We start from the raw sequence: 17,371 nt of genomic DNA, 5'->3' as shown, positions 1-17,371 counted from the left end.
ACCCATGTGCTGCACATGCAGACACACAGCAAGCAGACCCAGACACACTACACATGTAGACACACTACATAGACATGCTGCAAAGAGACCCAGATGCACTACACATGCTACATACATTCTGCAAGGAGACCCAGACACAGTACACATGTAGACACACTATAAGGAGCCCCAAGCACGTGTGCATGTACAGGCACGCTATCTGCATACACCAAGGAGACCCAGACGTGCTACACGCAGGCATGCTACACAGGCATGCTCTAAGCAGACCCAGGCATGCTGCATACGTGGACATACTGCACAGGCACACTCCGAGCAGACCCAGGCATGCTACACACAAAGGCGCATTATACACAGATCCAGACACTGCAGGCTCGCTACACACACAGATGCACTACATGCAGACCCAGACACTACAGCATGCTACATGCAGACAGATGCAACGTGCACTCACTACAGATGCCACACAGGCACTCTATATATGCTCTACATACTACAGACACACTGCATGCAGACAAATACTATAGACACTACACCAAGACACACACTACAGACACACTAAATACACTTAATCCTTTTTCCTTCAGACTTCTCACTCAGCTTTTGTCATGTGTTGTCTCTGTGGACATTTCTTTACGTGCTGGGACATTAACTGGGTAGAGAAGAAGATGAAGCAGCTTGGAGTGAAAGGACTTGGGTCCCAGCCTCCTGTTTTGGGAATGGTCCTTATGAAACTCGGTTTTCTCAGCCAGTGTTTTTCTTTGTTTAATTAAAAATATTTAGAAGAGTGGTCCTCTCTGTGGACAGGCCCCTGTGTTTGTTTGGTGATTTTTTGTGGAGTGCAACTGTATAAAAAAGAAATACAGGATTCAGTAAAATAAAATTAAAAAAACCAAATACCAAATTGTGAAACTTTACCTGACCTGGAGTAACTTCTTCATTAGATGTTTACTAATATGGGAACACTAATGTTACAGTTTGTTGGATTATAAAGTAGATGAGAATGTAATTAAGATGCTTCTCTTCCCTTTGTACTGGCCAGGTTGCTAGGAGCATTCAACACACTTACTTAAAATGGCCTTTCTTTCATGTGCCATGTTGTCCATTACAGGGACACATACACTTCCCACTGTTGTGACATCTCAGCATAGGCTCTATTGATGAAGCAATGCTGAGCGTACTTCTTTGTAGCCTGATAAAACTGTTAACATATCTGACTGAAATGCATGGAATTTTTATCTTTTATTTGGAGTTCACTTTTTTATGATTGATGGCACGGATGAAAATCCAAAGAAGAAAAACTCAGCTAAATTCGTAGAATTATGAATGTGGTAGTTTAGTTTTGGTATACTACCATTGTGAGATAATTCCTATAACTGCATATTAAATATAGGCCCTCAAAGCTGATTAAAATTCAAGTAATTTTGTGCAGAGTAATTTGGAGGACAGTTTAAAAGCTATCCACCAGATCAGTGTGCTTATCTACAAGCTCACAATTTCATGAGTATGTAATACAATCCTTCAAAAAAAAAAAAAAAACGCCAGTATTTTCTGTTTTGCAAAAGGGAGGTAGGGTTGTGGTACAAATATATGCTAGGCTCATTGCAGATTTTGCCTTATAAAGTTGCTCTTCAGTTTTCCTCAGTTACAAATATTTCTTTAGGAAATTTTTCAAAACTGGTATTCAAAAGATTTGTTTACCCTTGAGTTCTGCTGAAGTATCATATCTGTCTCAAGGATTTTGCTGGTAATGTCAATCCCAAATCACAAATAAGTTGTTCTACTTCTGACATATGTCATAAAAACAAATGGGGCAGTCTGCTTGTAGAAAGAAAATGAAAGTAATGTTATGCTCTAAGCAGTTGGTTTTAACTTTCTGAGTGAGAGCACTAATAATAGCACCTGGGATTTTTACAGCACTTAAATGTTTTTAATTGCTGTACTGTCATTAATTACCAAATTTTCCAAGCATCTGTAGATAAATATTCTCATTTGACCATGGTTTTCCTCTCTGTAAACTGACGTGCCTGGGGTTGCACAGTGATTCAGTGGCACAGGAGATTTTAGTCTCAGTGCTAAAAAGGGGGCTGGACTTGATGATCTTCTGAGGTCCCTTCTAGCCCTAATGTCTATGAAATATGGAAAACTCTTAAGGCCTAACCACTTAACTGTTACCTTGTTGTGTACCACAGCATACTACCCTAAAGGACTTATCGCACCTACAGTTCCTGTCCCAGTATCTTGGGCTCTCCGTGATTATTATTCCTCTTTCACCTTGGCCAGTTCTCAGGGTTGGGAGCTCTTGCTCTTTCTCTCTAGGTGTTCCTGCAGAGTGTGTCCCCTAAGCTGTCACTGAACAAGGAGCAACTGTCTCAAGTTGTACCAAGGGAAGTTTAGGTTAGATATTAGGAAGAATTTTCTCACTAGGAGGGTAGTAAAACATTGGAACAGGTTACCCAGAGAGGTGGTGCAGTCCCATCTTTGGAGGTTTTCAAAACCTGGCTAGACAAAGCTTTGGCTGGTATGATCTAGTTGGGGCTGGTCCTGCTTTGAGCAGGGCGTTGGACTAGATTTCCTGAGCTCCCTTCCAACCCTAACTTTCTATGATTTTGTGACTTTCATTGTGTTCTCCTTCAGCTTCTTGAACCACCTTTTTTGGGTTGTCTTTGTCCTATTGTTACAGTAGACTCTGTTCTCTTGCCTGTCTCATTTCACATGATCCACCCATCTTGGCTTTTCTGTGATGGTGGCCTGCATGTACCACAGTTCATATTGCTCTATCACCTAGCCAGTCAGCTCTCATCTTACCCAGTGGTCATCTGAGCATTCCTATTTTGTCAGCATAAAGCAGTTGTTGTTCTCATTTTCTCAGCGGTCAGCATTTCTAACTCTTATGTCCTGCTCATGTCCTGGCTGGCTTATTCCTGTTTGTGACATACGCTTTGCTTTTCAAGGGGTTGCCATGACTCTATAGCAGAATTACAATTGACCACAACATATGTCTAACACACTAGCTCTCTCCTTATTCATCTTTAGTGGGGGTTTTTCTGTTTTCCTTTTGGCTGGAGTAGGAAGTAGAATACTTTACTTTTGCTGCATGAATTGGACTGATCTAAAATCAGCTATAGGAGAGACTAACCTACATTCTGCAGCAAAGTGTTTGCTCATTTTGGCATTGTATATACATAATCCTTTCTTACTTGTTTTGGTCATAAAACAGGTTGTGGGCACTTTTGTTGTCAAGGCACATCTAATGTCTGTTAATAATTAGCACTTTCAGCATGAAGGATGGGCAGAACAGAGTCTCAATGAATGCAAAGCATGAAAACTGACAAGCAGGGCTTAGCACAGGCAGATGGATCAGGTTGATTAATGAAAGTGGGAAGTACTCTGGGATCCATTACTGTCACCAGGAAAGTTTTATAAGATAAAGGCAGAAGGGTCTACTTAAATTCTTGTACAAAACACAGCGGTCTATTATCCCTCTAGGACTATAATGTAATGTCACTAGTAGTATATGAGCTCTCATTCTGGTGTGGGATGTGCCTCTGGGCCAGAAGAACATGGATGCGACACTTTCAGAATTTCAAATGACAGTTTTCAATGAAAAAAGTGTTGCTGCCACTACCAGTCAGCAATTCTGGTCCTTTTACTACTCTAGCAGGCAGTGAAGGCCTTGTTTGCTCCAAAGATTTTTATGGCTGTCATAACACTGAAAGTCCTGAACTGTTGATTGATGACATCGTCCAGTTGCTAGCCATGATAAATGTTTGTCCTACTCTGATTGGATGACATTTGATCTAGTAATGAATTGGGCAAAATGCCACAAGTAGCTATGAAAAGCCACCAAAACACATGCACTCCTAGCTTGTGTCTTGTGTCAGAATGTGCAACAGTTCCACAGCTCTTGTAGAGGTAGTATTGTTTGTATGATAGATTGGTCCAGAGGAATACATAGTTCCTGAGATAAGAAGTTCATAATGCCTCTGTCTCCCAAATGCAGATACAGAACGTTGTGATTTCTTGAGTAAGTATATTGAAGACCTCCCCCGCCATGGGAACCTGGTGTCCAAAGTTCTGCAGCAACAGCTGTGTTCTGCTTAGCTGAATACTATATTCAGTTTACTTTTCGCTGTCTCACATTTTCAGTGTCTTTTTTACATGAGACATTATTATAATAGTTGAAGGCTTTTGATAGTGGGAGAGGAGATATTTGGTGCTCACTATGCCTGAGAAGAGATGAGAAGCAGTTTGGGATGAACATGTTAGTTGTAGCATGTTCCAGCTTATGTGCACAATAGTTAAATAGTTGACAGTACTGGTTTTGCAGATTTTGTAATCGGCCTTCTGAGATGAATGGAGGCGCTTACCGTTCCTTCAAACAATTGCTTTGGACTGTCTGCCTGTTTTCATGTAGTCACACTTCAGTTTACATTTGGTTGATTATCTTAATTTTATTTTGTGAGACCAACATTATTACCAGTTTACCTATGGAGTTGATTGACTTTCCAAGGTTATTAGCTTCCTTTGTTGCAGCTGGCTATACTTTGTGGTTACACAGCCTGTGTGTTTATACAAGAGCAGATAAATCTATTCTCTGGCAACTAGAGAGGTAGGCTGTGCCCTAGAGCTGAGTACAGTAAGGGAATGCTTTGTAAAGTTGTTAATCCTGTCTAGGCCAGGTGCCAGTGATGCTTTTAAAATGTGTCTAATTAAAACCTGTTAGCTAAAATGTTTAACCCCCCCCCCAGCTGTTTACCTACTCTGGTGATGCCTAGGCATTCTCCATTCCCTGCCTCTCCCCTCTTTCTCTTTTCCCTGCTTTTCTTTCTCCCCACCCCCTTTCATCCGTCAGCTATAATATAGCAGTCTGAAATACATATTTGAAGTTCATCCTTTGCTGCATAACACTGAAAGATACTGTAGCTTTATTCCTGTTTGCAATGGAAGCAATTCTTGAGCTGCTCCTTTTTAAATATACTGTACATGATTTGAGGGGTAAGGGAATAATTTGAAATTTCAGTGGTCTCTAGAGAGCTTTCCTCTCAAAACCACCTAAAGATAGAACTGTAGAAAGTTAGAATTGGAAGGAACCTCAGGAGGTCATGTAGTCCAACCCTCCCATTTAAAGCAGGACCAGCCCCAACTAGATCATCCCAGCCAAAACTTTGGTTGGGTTTTGAAAACCTCCAAGGATGGAGCTTCCACCACCTCTCTGGGTAACCTGTTCCAGTGTTTTACTACTCTTCTAGTGAGAAAAGTCTTCCTAGTGTCTAACCAAAACTTCCCTTGCTGAAGCTTGAGACCATTGCTCCTTGTTCGGTCATCTGCCACCACTGAGAACAGCCTAGCTCCACCCTCTTTCAACCCCTCTTCAGGTAGTTGAACACTGCTATTAAGTATGTATGGAGGACTTCCATTTCCTTGGTTTGTAGTGTTGAGGTGATATCGTGAAGGTCCAAGAGATATACAGAAAGTAAGAATTCTTGTGGGTGATATCTTTTATTGGACCAACTGTATGGTTGGTACAGGCATAGGCAGGATTTCAGGTATCAGTACCCTTCCTCAGAGGGATAATAGGTAACATTTGCTTATTGCCTTTATTTTAGGATTTTGAATGGCCGCTTGGTGTCTGGGCTTTTTCCACATAAAATGGATGGAATGGTGATAGACATACCTTAAGAGCTCTACTTTGTGGCATAAGGCAGTACTATGAAGGGATCCCTAATTTAGCTTTGAGGCCAGCTCCAGATCTAGAAGCAGAAAAGCTGGTATTAGCAGAACACTACACCTAAGCTAATTGACTCTCTCTCTTTCTCTCTCTCTCTGCCTTGTACCATATCAGCATACACTTAATGCAGTCTTTGGATTAGATACAAATTCCTCTGTCTTATTTTCTAAGAATATTCTGCATGGGACCCTATGTGCTTTGGCTTTTTTACTGTTGAGGTTTTGGGGTAAGAGGTTGGTTACCAATGGGAATGGCCTTCAGGTTACAATTTTAAAACTTTATCAAGGTGGAGGCTTTTGCAGTCTTTCTAAAAGACCAGCCATTATTTTACAAGTGCATTTTTTCTCTTTTGTCTATGTATGTACCTCTCTTGCCTCACCACCAGTCTGAACAGCTCCAAAATATTTAGCCTCATGTTGGTTGATATTACCTCCATTTTATTGTCAGGGAATTAAGGCACAGAGATGCAGAGCTTGAGATGTTCAAATTAGTATTGTTTTAAAAATGATAGGATATATGTGGCCAAATCTGCTGCACTGCTTTGAAGTAATTTATTTAAGAATATAAGAATTGCCATTTAGTGGATCAGACCATAGGTCCATGTTGCACAGTATCTTGTGTCACACATTGGCAGAGGGTAGATGCTGAAAAGGAAGGTGAACTAGGTACGGCCAGTGTTTTTCTTGCCTGTTCCTCTTCCATGTGCAGTCTCCAGCATTTAAGGTCTAGGACAGGGGTGGGCAATTATTTTGGGCAGAAGGCTGCTTACTGAGTTTCAGCAAGCCATTGAGCGCCACATGACAGGCAGCCCAGGGCAGATTAATATTAATTTTCTAAATTTTTTAGGGGCCCCGAAGGCCGGATAGAATGGCCTGACGGGCTGCATCCAGCCCCCGGGCCGAATTTTGCCCACCCCTGGTCTAGGAAGTACTAATTCTGAGACTGTATCCTTAATTCCCATGATTAATAGTTACTAATGCCCTGTTCCTCCAAGGATTTGTCCAGTCTCTATTTGTACTGTCAACTTCTACAACATCTGGTGGCAATGAGTTCCACATTTTAATTGCATGCTGTGTGAAAAAGAACTTCTTTTTGTTAGTTTTAAACTTACTACCTACTAGTTTCATGTTGTGTCCCCTAGTTCTTGTATTGAGGGACAGTAAATAATAAATCCCTTTCTCTTTGCCATTTAGTATATTGTAAACCCTTATCATGTCCCCACTCAAGCTTCTCGTCTAAACTGAATAGGCCTACTGTCTTCTCCTATGGAAGCCCCTCTGTACCACTAATCATCCTTGTTGCCCTTCTCTGGGCCTTCTCTAGTTCTTCTATGCCCTTTCTGAGGTGTGTGTACCAGAAGTGGGCACAATATTTAAGGTGTGGATGCACCATGGATTTCTAAAGGGGCAGAATGATACTTTCATTTTGTTTATGTCGCGCCCCTAATGCCGGTGCACCCTTGACCTGCGAGCCTGGGTCGGCACGACTGGCTTGGCGCGAGGAGGGGGATTTCTAACTGGACAGGTGGGTGATAACGGTGAGCAGGAGTCAGAGGATTTAAACACAGTGTATTGGTTACACAGAAAGTTTATTTTACTTATGCTACTGATGTGATGCAGCGTAGGCAGAGGAGTTGATTTATTCAGTTACAGCATGCAGATATCATGTTACTCAGCATTTACAGGGTAGGTAAGAGAGTTACTTGTTACAGATTCCGAGCGATTCACATAAGCCGTTGCAGTCTGCAGGTTACCGAGAGCTCTTGATAAGAAAGATAACAACAAAGATAGACGGGCCGGCAAGACGGAGATACGCCAGAAAGATACGTAGGCGGAGAGATAATATTTGTGCACAATCTGTTCTTCTTGAGTGTATACACAGTTCTCTGCTTTGGGCGGAAGTTCTTTCAAAGTTATATTTGCCAAAGGTGACCAATTGCTATACGTCAGGCATGAATAATTAATGAGTTGGCACTTATGCTTTCTTTGTTTGCTCAAATTTTAGAAAAAGGGGGGTTATTTTTACTTGGGTGGTACTGGTCCTGTTTGGTCACAGGATGGCACGCATAGTATATTATTTAATTTTACAACTTCACTAAAGTAGTTTCATTTTTATCTGGTCACCATGGGTACCGATATCTTTTTTTGACGTCACGGTACCAAGCTGCAATTTGTTCAAGGTTAGTGTCTTTCTCTCTTGTGGGAACTCAGGTGATTTGAAATGAGGCATAGACAGGGGTATGTATATGCAGCACTGTTAATACAGAGGGATAGATTACAATTACAGAGTTTGTTGTGTTAGCTTCTGACCTTTTGCCATCTGACTTTTTGCCATCGGCATCTGAAATCAAAGACTTTGATCTTTGACAGTTTACAATTCTGTTCTTAATAATCCTTAATATTTTGTTTGTCTTTTTGATGGCTGCTGAGCATGGAGTTGATGTTTTTTAGCAGACTTTCCACAAAGACTCCCAGATCTCTTTCCTGTGTGGTAATAGCTACTGTAGAACCCATAATTGTGTAGGTAGGGTTTGGGTTTTTATCTCTGTGCATCACTTCACACTTCTCTACATTAATTTCACCTGCTATTTAATTGCCCATTCACTTAATAGTAGAGATGCATCGATACATTGGTTCGATATCGTATCAGTACTGATACAAAGAAAATTGGCTGTATTGGAAATTGGCCCAGTGGGGCCAATAATTTGGTTGATAAATGCCTGTGCGTGCGCAAGCCGCAGTACAGCACTTAGGCAGGGAGAAGCATAGCCCGGTAGTGTGAAGAGCTGCCTCCATTTGGTAGGTTCCTTGTGGCAGGAGGGGAAGGGTGAGGGAAGGGGTATGGAAGGGGCAGATCACCCCTGCCTGCAGTGAGGGAGGGGATGGAGCAGGGGTAGACACTGCCCAGCCAGGGCAGGGTATGGGACAGACTTGTGACTTGTCAGGGGTGGCTTCTGCCACTGTGCGCATCCCGGGAGGGCATGGGGGAGGTGTGTACCCCCTGAATCTGTGTAGGGTGGGGCAGGCAGGCTGCAGCTAAGGGCTGGAGCCGGGCTGCACCAGGGGCTAGGCTCGGGGCAGGGGCTATGGAGGGGGCTGCAGCCACGCCAGATTTTGCTGTAGCTCCCTTGTGGCACCACTGCATACCCAGCACAGCCCTGGTTCTTCCCAGTGCATGTGGGGAGGCAGGGGTTGAGCCAGGAAGAGCCGGGGCTGTGCCAGGTGCATGGTGGCAGTGCTGAGAGTGAGACTACAATGAAATTTGCAGTGGCTGTAGCCCCTTCCATAGGCCTGGCCCTGAGCCCAGCCCCTGGTGAGAAATGCCTGGCACAACTCTGGCTCCAGCTTGCAACTGCAGCCTGCCTGCCCCGCACAGATCTGGGGGACACCCCGCCCCCCATGCCCTCCTGGGCTGTGTGCAGTGGTGGGGGCCACCCCCCCTCAACAAGCTGCAAGTCTGTCCCGTGGCCTGCTTCACCCTCGCTGGGTAGTCCTTGCCCCTGTCCTCTCCCGCACTGCAGGGCAGGGGTTGATCTGCCCCGCCATGCCCGTTCCCTCCTCTTCCACCATTATGGACTTACCAGCTGGAGGCAGCTCTCCACACTGTATCCGAAATTGGACTGGAATCAGCTGATATGCCTCCTTAAAAATCTGATATCGGTATCAGCCCCCAAAATCTCTATTGGTTCACCCCTACTTAATAGCGCCAGATCCTTCTGTAGTTCCTCACAGTCTGCCTTGGTCTTTATCATTTTGAATAATTTGTCCAAATCCCCAAATTTGTCCACTTCCCTACTCACCCCCTTTTCCAAATAATTTATGAATATGTTAAACAGCACTGGCGCGTACATGGAGCTGATGTGGGAGCTGTAGAGCCGGCATAGCTGTCTGCAGCCTGCCTGCTGCTTGCTACAGCTGGCCAAAGCCCAGGCTGGCTACAAACAGGTGTGCCGGGCTCCAGGGCCCAGTCACCAGCTCTGTGCTGGGAGCGGGGGAGAGACCGGGGTTGTGCTGCCTCAGGTCCCTCCCCCACTGCCCGGTCTGAGGCATGCGTGCACGCACCAGTGCAGAGCTGATGCCGGGGCTCCAGAGCCTGGCACAGCTGTTTGGAGCCTCTTGGCTGCAGCTGGCCCCGGCTCTGGGTAGCTGCTGCCAGCCAGGAGCCTGGGCTGCTCCCAGCAGGCAGCTGGGACGCTGCAAACCCTGTTGGGATCAGCCTGGGCTCCAGCAGCTACCTAGAGCCAGGGTAGCTGCTGACAACCACAGAGCCCAGGCTGGGGGGAAGGGGCTTTGTGTGGGGTGTAAGGGGCAGCAGGGCTGGGAGACAGGGGCTTTGGGTGGGGGGCAGGGAGCACAAGCAGGGCATCCTGCCATGTATCCCCTGCCCTCATTTTGTTTTTCTGGCATGCTGGCACTCCGGCATCTTCCAAGGCAGGCATTGTGGTGTGTTTTGGCACTCTGGCCAAAGAATGTTGCCTACCCCTGTAGTAGAGTCTAAGGAGGCAAATGAAATGATGCAATGAAAAGTGCTTTTAAAAGTTAAATAGATGTTCATACCTGCTCTAAAGTCATTGTTGGGCCTAGTGTTTTACTACTTTGTAATACTTTATTCTGCAGATGAAATAATTACAAAAAGAATCAAGTTAGTTTAAATGTTAAACTTAGTTTGAGCACAATATATTTACCTTTCAGTATCTAAATATGAATGTCATGAAGAAGTTGCTTGTTATCTGACTACTCTTGTTTAGAAGATCTGTTATATAAAGCTTGGTCAAATGAATGCCATTCTCCACTTCTGCCTTGCATTGGTTATTATTACTGTGTGTCAAATTTGAAACTTCAAATTAGCTGTCCAGGCTGCTTTTAAAAAAATTATGACCTCTCTGAAAGATAAAGAAAGAGCAATTGCAGGTATGATCTTTTGATCTAAATAATGTTTTTTGCAGGCAGGTTTCCAGAAGGATTCTTTTGAAATGTAAAGATATAATCAAAATAGATCATTTAGATTTCCTTCATTCTCCACCATAACAATAACTCCTCAATAGCATGTGATAATGATCATAATTTAGACTGCTGATACAGAAAGCTCACAAAAATCTCTGAACTGATATTCTTGTTTTGTCTTGCAATGACTATTCTGAAAAGAACAGATGATAGTTTCCTGCTTAAAATATTTAAGAAGCATATTGAGAACTTATGAAGTTAGAATTATGTGTATAGTTGAGGACTGAGTGAGTAGAGCATTATTTTTACTATGATAAATTTTAGTTGGTTTATATCCAATATCACACTGAAAGGAGAGATCTCATTGTGAATTCACTTTGAGAATAAGGAATTTAAAAAAGTCATACATTCATGTGTCAACTATAACAACAACTTTTTAGTACTTGTCTCCCCAGTAGCTTTACCCATGACAAAACAATGAGCCAGTATAGTTACTAATGCTGTCTTAGTTCTACTACTTCTGTTCTGCCCAGAATAAAGGATTTTCCCAACTTCTTCAATTGCCTGGTTCTGGAAGTTGTTGGTGAGGCTACCAGATTGATTAATGAGGGTATTGCACTAACTCAGGTTATGGACAAAAAAATGGACACACTGGTACAGGGCAAGACTGGGATGTAAATAGGAGTCAAATAGTATCAGTACAGGTACTAATGAACAAGCAGTCAGCAGTCAGTTGTCATCTTATGCCTCAACAAGAAGGTAGAGGTTAACTCGGTGCATGTCAAAGGGGAGCACATATCTCAGAATTCTTTGTGACTCCACTTTCCCAGTGCAGTGTGGGATACCTGCTGCAGTTCTGGGTAGTAGGGTTGAAATGTTGATGTAGCTGTGATAGTTCATGTCTGAGTGGTAAGGATTTTTTGGATACTTTTTATTGGAATAGTTGCAGAGTTTGGAGTGCAGTTGGCCAAACTCCTGGGCTTCAAGTGCTTTTCTTCAGGTCTGAGGAAGAAGACTACACAGGCTGAGCTCACTGTCACAGAAAAGTCGCTATGCATGCAAATACAGTCTGCTTGGAGGGGTGGAGGAGGGCTGTGAAATAGGAGTGAAAAGGTGTTAACAGGAACATTGCTTAAGATGAAATTAATTCAGTAAAATAGGGGATCTAGGTTAGTGGCAGAGGGAGACTATTCAAGGAGGAAGTTATTACCTGTGAAGTGGAGGGACATTATTGGCTGTATTTGTTAGGTTGTAATGAACCATAATGTCATTGTCTATATAAATCCAGATTTTTTTTATGGTCCAGAAGAGCTAGGATTTTCTGTTCCCAGGACCATCTTCTTGCAGTGTTTTTATAAATTCTCCTTGAGTACAAGAGTTGCGACATTGGAGGGGGAGTGATTGTTCTGGGAAAAGCATGCTCCTACTGGTTTTCATGCATCTCTTCTGCTTATTTTTTTCTGTGAGAGTTCATTCTGGTGCATAGTTCCTGTCTAGTTTTGGCTAGGTACTTTCCATTAGGGCATCTGGTACGCTGGATAACGTGCACCATATTCTGCGATGTACATGTATAGGAACCATGGATTGTGATGGATGCCTTATGAGGGGTGTTCACCCTTGTGGTACAGTAGATGTTTACTTTTGACAGATTTTGCACTTACTGTTGAGGCAAGGTTGTATCCCATTTGGAGTCTGTTGACCGCAGGGGACTTTGCTTCTGATGATGAGTTGGGCCACGTTTGGAAGTAGTTTGAAGGCCAGGAAGAGAAAGTAGGGAATACTTCCCTCATGGTCTGATCTGAATGAGGTGAGTTGACAGTAAAATTGTTCCAAAATAATGGTTAATAAAGCATAGTATGGTAACTGGTGCACTTAAGATTAATTAAAAAAAATCATTATAACATTATGGATATATGGTAAGTCCTGATTTGGCAGATGTGCATGAAACTTAATATATGTTCCTGAATTCAGTGCCACTGCTTACATGCTTAGAATTTTACTGTTAAGCATTTGCAGGATTCCATCCTTAATTATGGGGAATTCTTAATATTCTACTATTCAAGAATGGTATGCCATTTAATACAGTGTAATATGATCCACCATATAATGCTGCTTTTCCTTTCTCAGGAACAAGGGAAGAGTGGTGAAAAGAAGTGATGAAAAACCAGTTTGGGTGTGACTTACAGGCTATCTGTTATTATTATTATGCAGAGACATGGCTTTTTTATTTTGAAGTAAATCTCTAGTTATGGTTGCAAAGAAAATCTTCAAAGCATGAAGTAGTCTGACTGATGTAAAGTTATTTCCTGGGTTTATGGTGTACCTGAAACAGTAGGTTTGAGGTGTAAATTGCTTCAGTCATTTCAGAAGAGACATTCATATGTCAATGCTGATATCAATGCTGGGCAACAAGCAGGAGGAGCTCATCCTCCTGTTCAGTGCAAAGAATTATGACGTCATTGGGATAACGGAGACCTGGTGGGACTCCACCCATGACTGGACCACGGGTATAGAGGGCTATACCCTGTACAGGAGGGATCGTGTTGACAAAAGGGGCAGGGGTGTAGCTCTCTATGTGAAGGAAAGCTACAAGTCCCTGCAAGCTGATGTTGGCGACCAGCATGGACAGCTAGAGACCCTCTGGGTAAAAATTCGTGGGGAATACGGCACAGGGGACACAACGGTGGGAGTCTACTACAGACCTCCCACTCAAAGTCCTGAACTTGACCAGGAGTTCACCCGGGAACTGACTGAGGCCGCTTGCTCCAGGACCTTGGTTGTCATGGGTGACTTCAATTACCCGGACATCTCGTGGGAAGATCACTCAGCAAAATCCGAGCGGTCGCAAAGCTTTCTCTCATGCGTGGATGACCTCTATCTGATTCAAGAAGTCTATGGGCCAACGAGAGGCAAAGCGCTGCTCGACCTGGTACTGGCTACGGGGGAAGACCTAATCGGTGACCTAGTGATCGATGGGAAGCTGGGTGACAGCGACCACGAGCTGATCACCTTCACCATCGGCCGTAAAGCTGGCAAGTCAGTCAGCAACACAGAAGTCCTTGACTTCAGAAAAGCCGACTTTGACAAGCTCAAGAGGCTTGTCGGTCAGGCCCTTAGGGACCATGACTCCAGGGAGATGGGAGTTCGAGAAGAGTGGTTGCTTCTCAAGGAAGCGATCCTCAATGCACAAGCTAAATCTATTCCAACAAAAAGGAAAGGCAGCAAGAAGGCACAGCAGCTCTCCTGGCTCTCCAGGCACCTAGTGGACCTCCTGCGGCTAAAAAGGAAAGCCTACAAAGGATGGAGGACAGGATTCACCTCCAAGGAGGATTATTCTGCACTGGTCCGGTCCTGCAGGGAGCAAACCAGGAAAGTCAGGGCTGCAACTGAACTCCGACTAGCTTCAAGCATCAAGGACAACAAAAAGTCCTTTTTCAGATATGTGGGCAGCCGGAGGAAAAGCAAGGGCAACGTTGGACCCCTGCTAAACCAGATGGGGCAACTGACAACTGACGCCCAGGAAAAAGCCAACCTATTAAATAGGTACTTTGCGTCAGTCTTTCATCAGTCCCATGGGACGCCCATGCCTGCTATGGGACAGGGAGATCTGGGTGATGCGGATCCCCTACCCTCCATAAATGCTGACTTCGTGAAGAAACATCTTGAGAAGCTGGATACCTTCAAGTCAGCCGGCCCTGACAATCTGCACCCCAGGGTACTCAAGGAGCTGGTGAGTGTCATAGCCCAGCCCCTGGCACGGATCTTTGAAAACTCCTGGCGCTCTGGTGTAATGCCCAAAGACTGGAAGAAGGCCAATGTGGTGCCGATCTTCAAGAAAGGGAGGAGAGTGGATCCGGCTAACTACAGGCCCATTAGCCTGACTTCTACCCTGGAGAAGATCTTAGAAAAGTTTATTAAGGAGGCCATCCTTGATGGACTGGCCCAGGCTAACATCCTAAGGGATAGCCAGCACGGGTTTGTTGCGGGTAGGTCTTGTTTGACCAATCTCATTTCCTTCTATGACCAGATGACCTATCACCTGGACAAGGGAGAAGAGATTGATGTCATATATCTTGACTTCAGAAAAGCTTTTGATCTGGTATCCCATGATCACCTGTTGGCCAAACTGGCCAGTTGTTGCCTTGGCTCCACCACGATCCGCTGGCTGGGAAATTGGCTCCGTGGTCGGACCCAGAGGGTTGTAATTGATGGCAGTCACTCATCGTGATGCTCTGTGACCAGTGGGGTCCCTCAAGGCTCTGTCCTTGGACCCATACTGTTCAACATCTTCATTAACGATGTGGACATTGGAGTCAGGAGTGGACTGGCCAAGTTCGCTGATGACACCAAACTTTGGGGCAAAGCATCCACGCCAGAAGATAGGCAGGTGATCCAGGCTGACCTGGACAAGCTCAGCAAATGGGCAGACGAGAACCTGATGGTGTTTAACACCGAAAAATGGAAGGTTCTCCACCTTGGGAGGAAAAACCTGAAGCACCCTTATAGGCTCGGCAGTGCTATGTTGGATAGCACTACAGAAGAAAGAGACTTGGGGGTCATCATTGACCACAAGATGAACATGAGCCTGCAATGCGATGCTGCGGCTAGTAAAGCGACCAAAACGCTGGCGTGCATCCATAGATGCTTCTCGAGCAAATCCCGGGACGTCATTCTCCCCTTGTACTCGGCCTTGGTGAGGCTGCAGCTGGAGTACTGCATCCAGTTTTGGGCTCCACAATTCAAAAAGGATGTGGAGAAGCTTGAGAGAGTCCAGAGGAGAGCCACACGCATGATCAGAGGTCAGGAAAACAGATCTTACGATGATAGGCTGAGAGCCATGGGACTCTTTAGCCTGGAAAAGCGTAGGCTCAGGGGTGATCTGATGGCCACCTATAAGTTTCTCAGGGGTGACCACCAGGATTGGGGGGAACGTTTGTTCACCAGAGCGCCCCAAGGGATGACGAGGTCGAACGGTCACAAACTCCTGCAAGACCGCTTCAGGCTGGACATAAGGAAGAATTTCTTTACTGTCCGAGCCCCCAAGGTCTGGAACAGTCTGCCAGTGGAGGTGGTTCAATCACCTACGTTGAACACCTTCAAGAGTAAATTGGATGCTTATCTTGCTGGGGTCCTATGACCCCAGCTGACTTCCTGCCCTTTGGGCAGGGGGCTGGACTCGATGATCTCCCGAGGTCCCTTCCAGCCCTGATGTCTATGAAAGTCTATGAAATCTTGAATATCAATAATTAGGGACCTACTTGAATCATGTTTTCACTGTGTTCACAGAAACTGCTGAAAACGGTGGTCTCCATGATTGTCACCAAAAATCTCATTGGCTATGATTTCCCAGGAAGTCAACCAAAAAAAAAACCTTAATAAAAATTAAATGCTGGCTTCCCAATGGGAGCCAGCATTTCTCACTGCCTCTGTGGTCCAGCCTCACAGCCTGCCTGGGGAAGGTGCCTTCTAGTGGGGTGGCACAAATGTTGGTGGGGGGAGGGGCAGCTGCCCCTTATGTCTCTATGGAAATCATTGCTGAGGGGTGGGGCTGCACAAAAGGCATCCAGGAGTCAAGATGGCAGCCACTCCCTTCCCCCTCCTTCTCCCAGAGTCTACCAATCAGCACTAAGGGCTGGGGCCACCACAAAATAACGGTGAAATCAGCTCTTCAGGCTGTGACCAAGCCATGACAATTGGTTTCTCTTGGTGTGAGTTAGGTAGGTCCCTGTCAATAGTGTCAACTATTCCACTCTTTGCCAACGGAGGTAAGAAAGGAAAGGGAATATTTTTATCATTAAGATCAATAGCAGTATATTCCAAAGTAGGAATGAAACAAAAAGCTAATCAGTGGACGTAGGAGATTGCCTAAGATAATTTTGGAACCATTGGCTATCCTCTTTGAGAACCCATGGAGGTTTGGTGATGCCCCAGATGACAGGAAAAGGGCAAATATAGGCCCATCTTTAAGAAAGAGAAAAAGTAGGATCCAAAATATTATAGATCAGTCAGCCTGATCTCAATACCTGGAAAGATTGTGGAGCAGGTCCTCAAGGAATCCATTGTGAAGCACCTAGAAGAGAACAATATAATCAGGAACAGCCAGCATGGATTCACCAAGAGCAAGTCATGCATGCCTGACCAAACTGATTTCCTTCTATGATGGTGACAGCTCTGTGGATGAGGGGGAGAGCAGTGGATGTGATGAAAGCCTTGTGAAAGTCAGGGTATGGCACTGTCTCCCACAAGGTTCTCATTAACAAGCTAAGGAAGTATAGATTAGTACTTTAAGGTGGATACATAACTAGTTGGGTCATCATACTCAGCAACTAGCCCTCAATGACTCAATGTGTAGCTTGGAGGAGGTATAAAGTGGGGTTACCCGGGGTCTGTTCTGGGTCCGGTGTTGTTTAAAATCTTCATTAATGATTTGGATGATGGGATTGAATGTAAGCATAGCATATTTTTGGATGGCACCAAGCTGTGTGGAATTTCAGACACTCTCAAGAGTAGGGCTAGGATCTAGAATGACCTCTATTGGAGAAATGGTCCATAGTCAATCAGATGGGATAAGTGCTGTGCTTGGACTGGGGAATGACTGGCTAGGTTGTAGTATTGCAGAGAAGGACCTAAGGGTTCTTGTGGACCATAAGCTGAATATGAGCCAATTGTGTGCTCTTGTTGCAAAAAAGGCCAATAGCAT

At 44.5% G+C, this 17,371-nt stretch overlaps 1 protein-coding gene across 3 annotated transcripts in view; it reads left to right on the top strand.

The window, feature by feature from the left end:
- Positions 1–17,371, top strand: part of USP45 (ubiquitin specific peptidase 45) — a 146,371-nt gene that overhangs the window by 11,707 nt on the left and 117,293 nt on the right. The window contains exon 1 of one of the 3 annotated variants that reach the window (XM_090037195.1): positions 12,329–12,478. The exons of the other annotated variants lie outside the window; for them this stretch is intronic. The gene's annotated coding sequence lies outside the window, so the exon portion shown is untranslated. Of the gene's footprint in view, positions 1–12,328; positions 12,479–17,371 lie in introns of those variants that run through there. 3 annotated transcript variants of the gene reach the window in all.

This window comes from Crocodylus siamensis, chromosome 1, assembly GCF_052110815.1.
Source record: "Crocodylus siamensis isolate JL-2025a chromosome 1, ASM5211081v1, whole genome shotgun sequence".
NCBI classification, from domain to species: domain Eukaryota; kingdom Metazoa; phylum Chordata; order Crocodylia; family Crocodylidae; genus Crocodylus; species Crocodylus siamensis.
The sequence above is the reverse complement of the archived record's forward strand: the minus strand, read 5'-3'. Positions and strand labels throughout refer to the sequence as shown.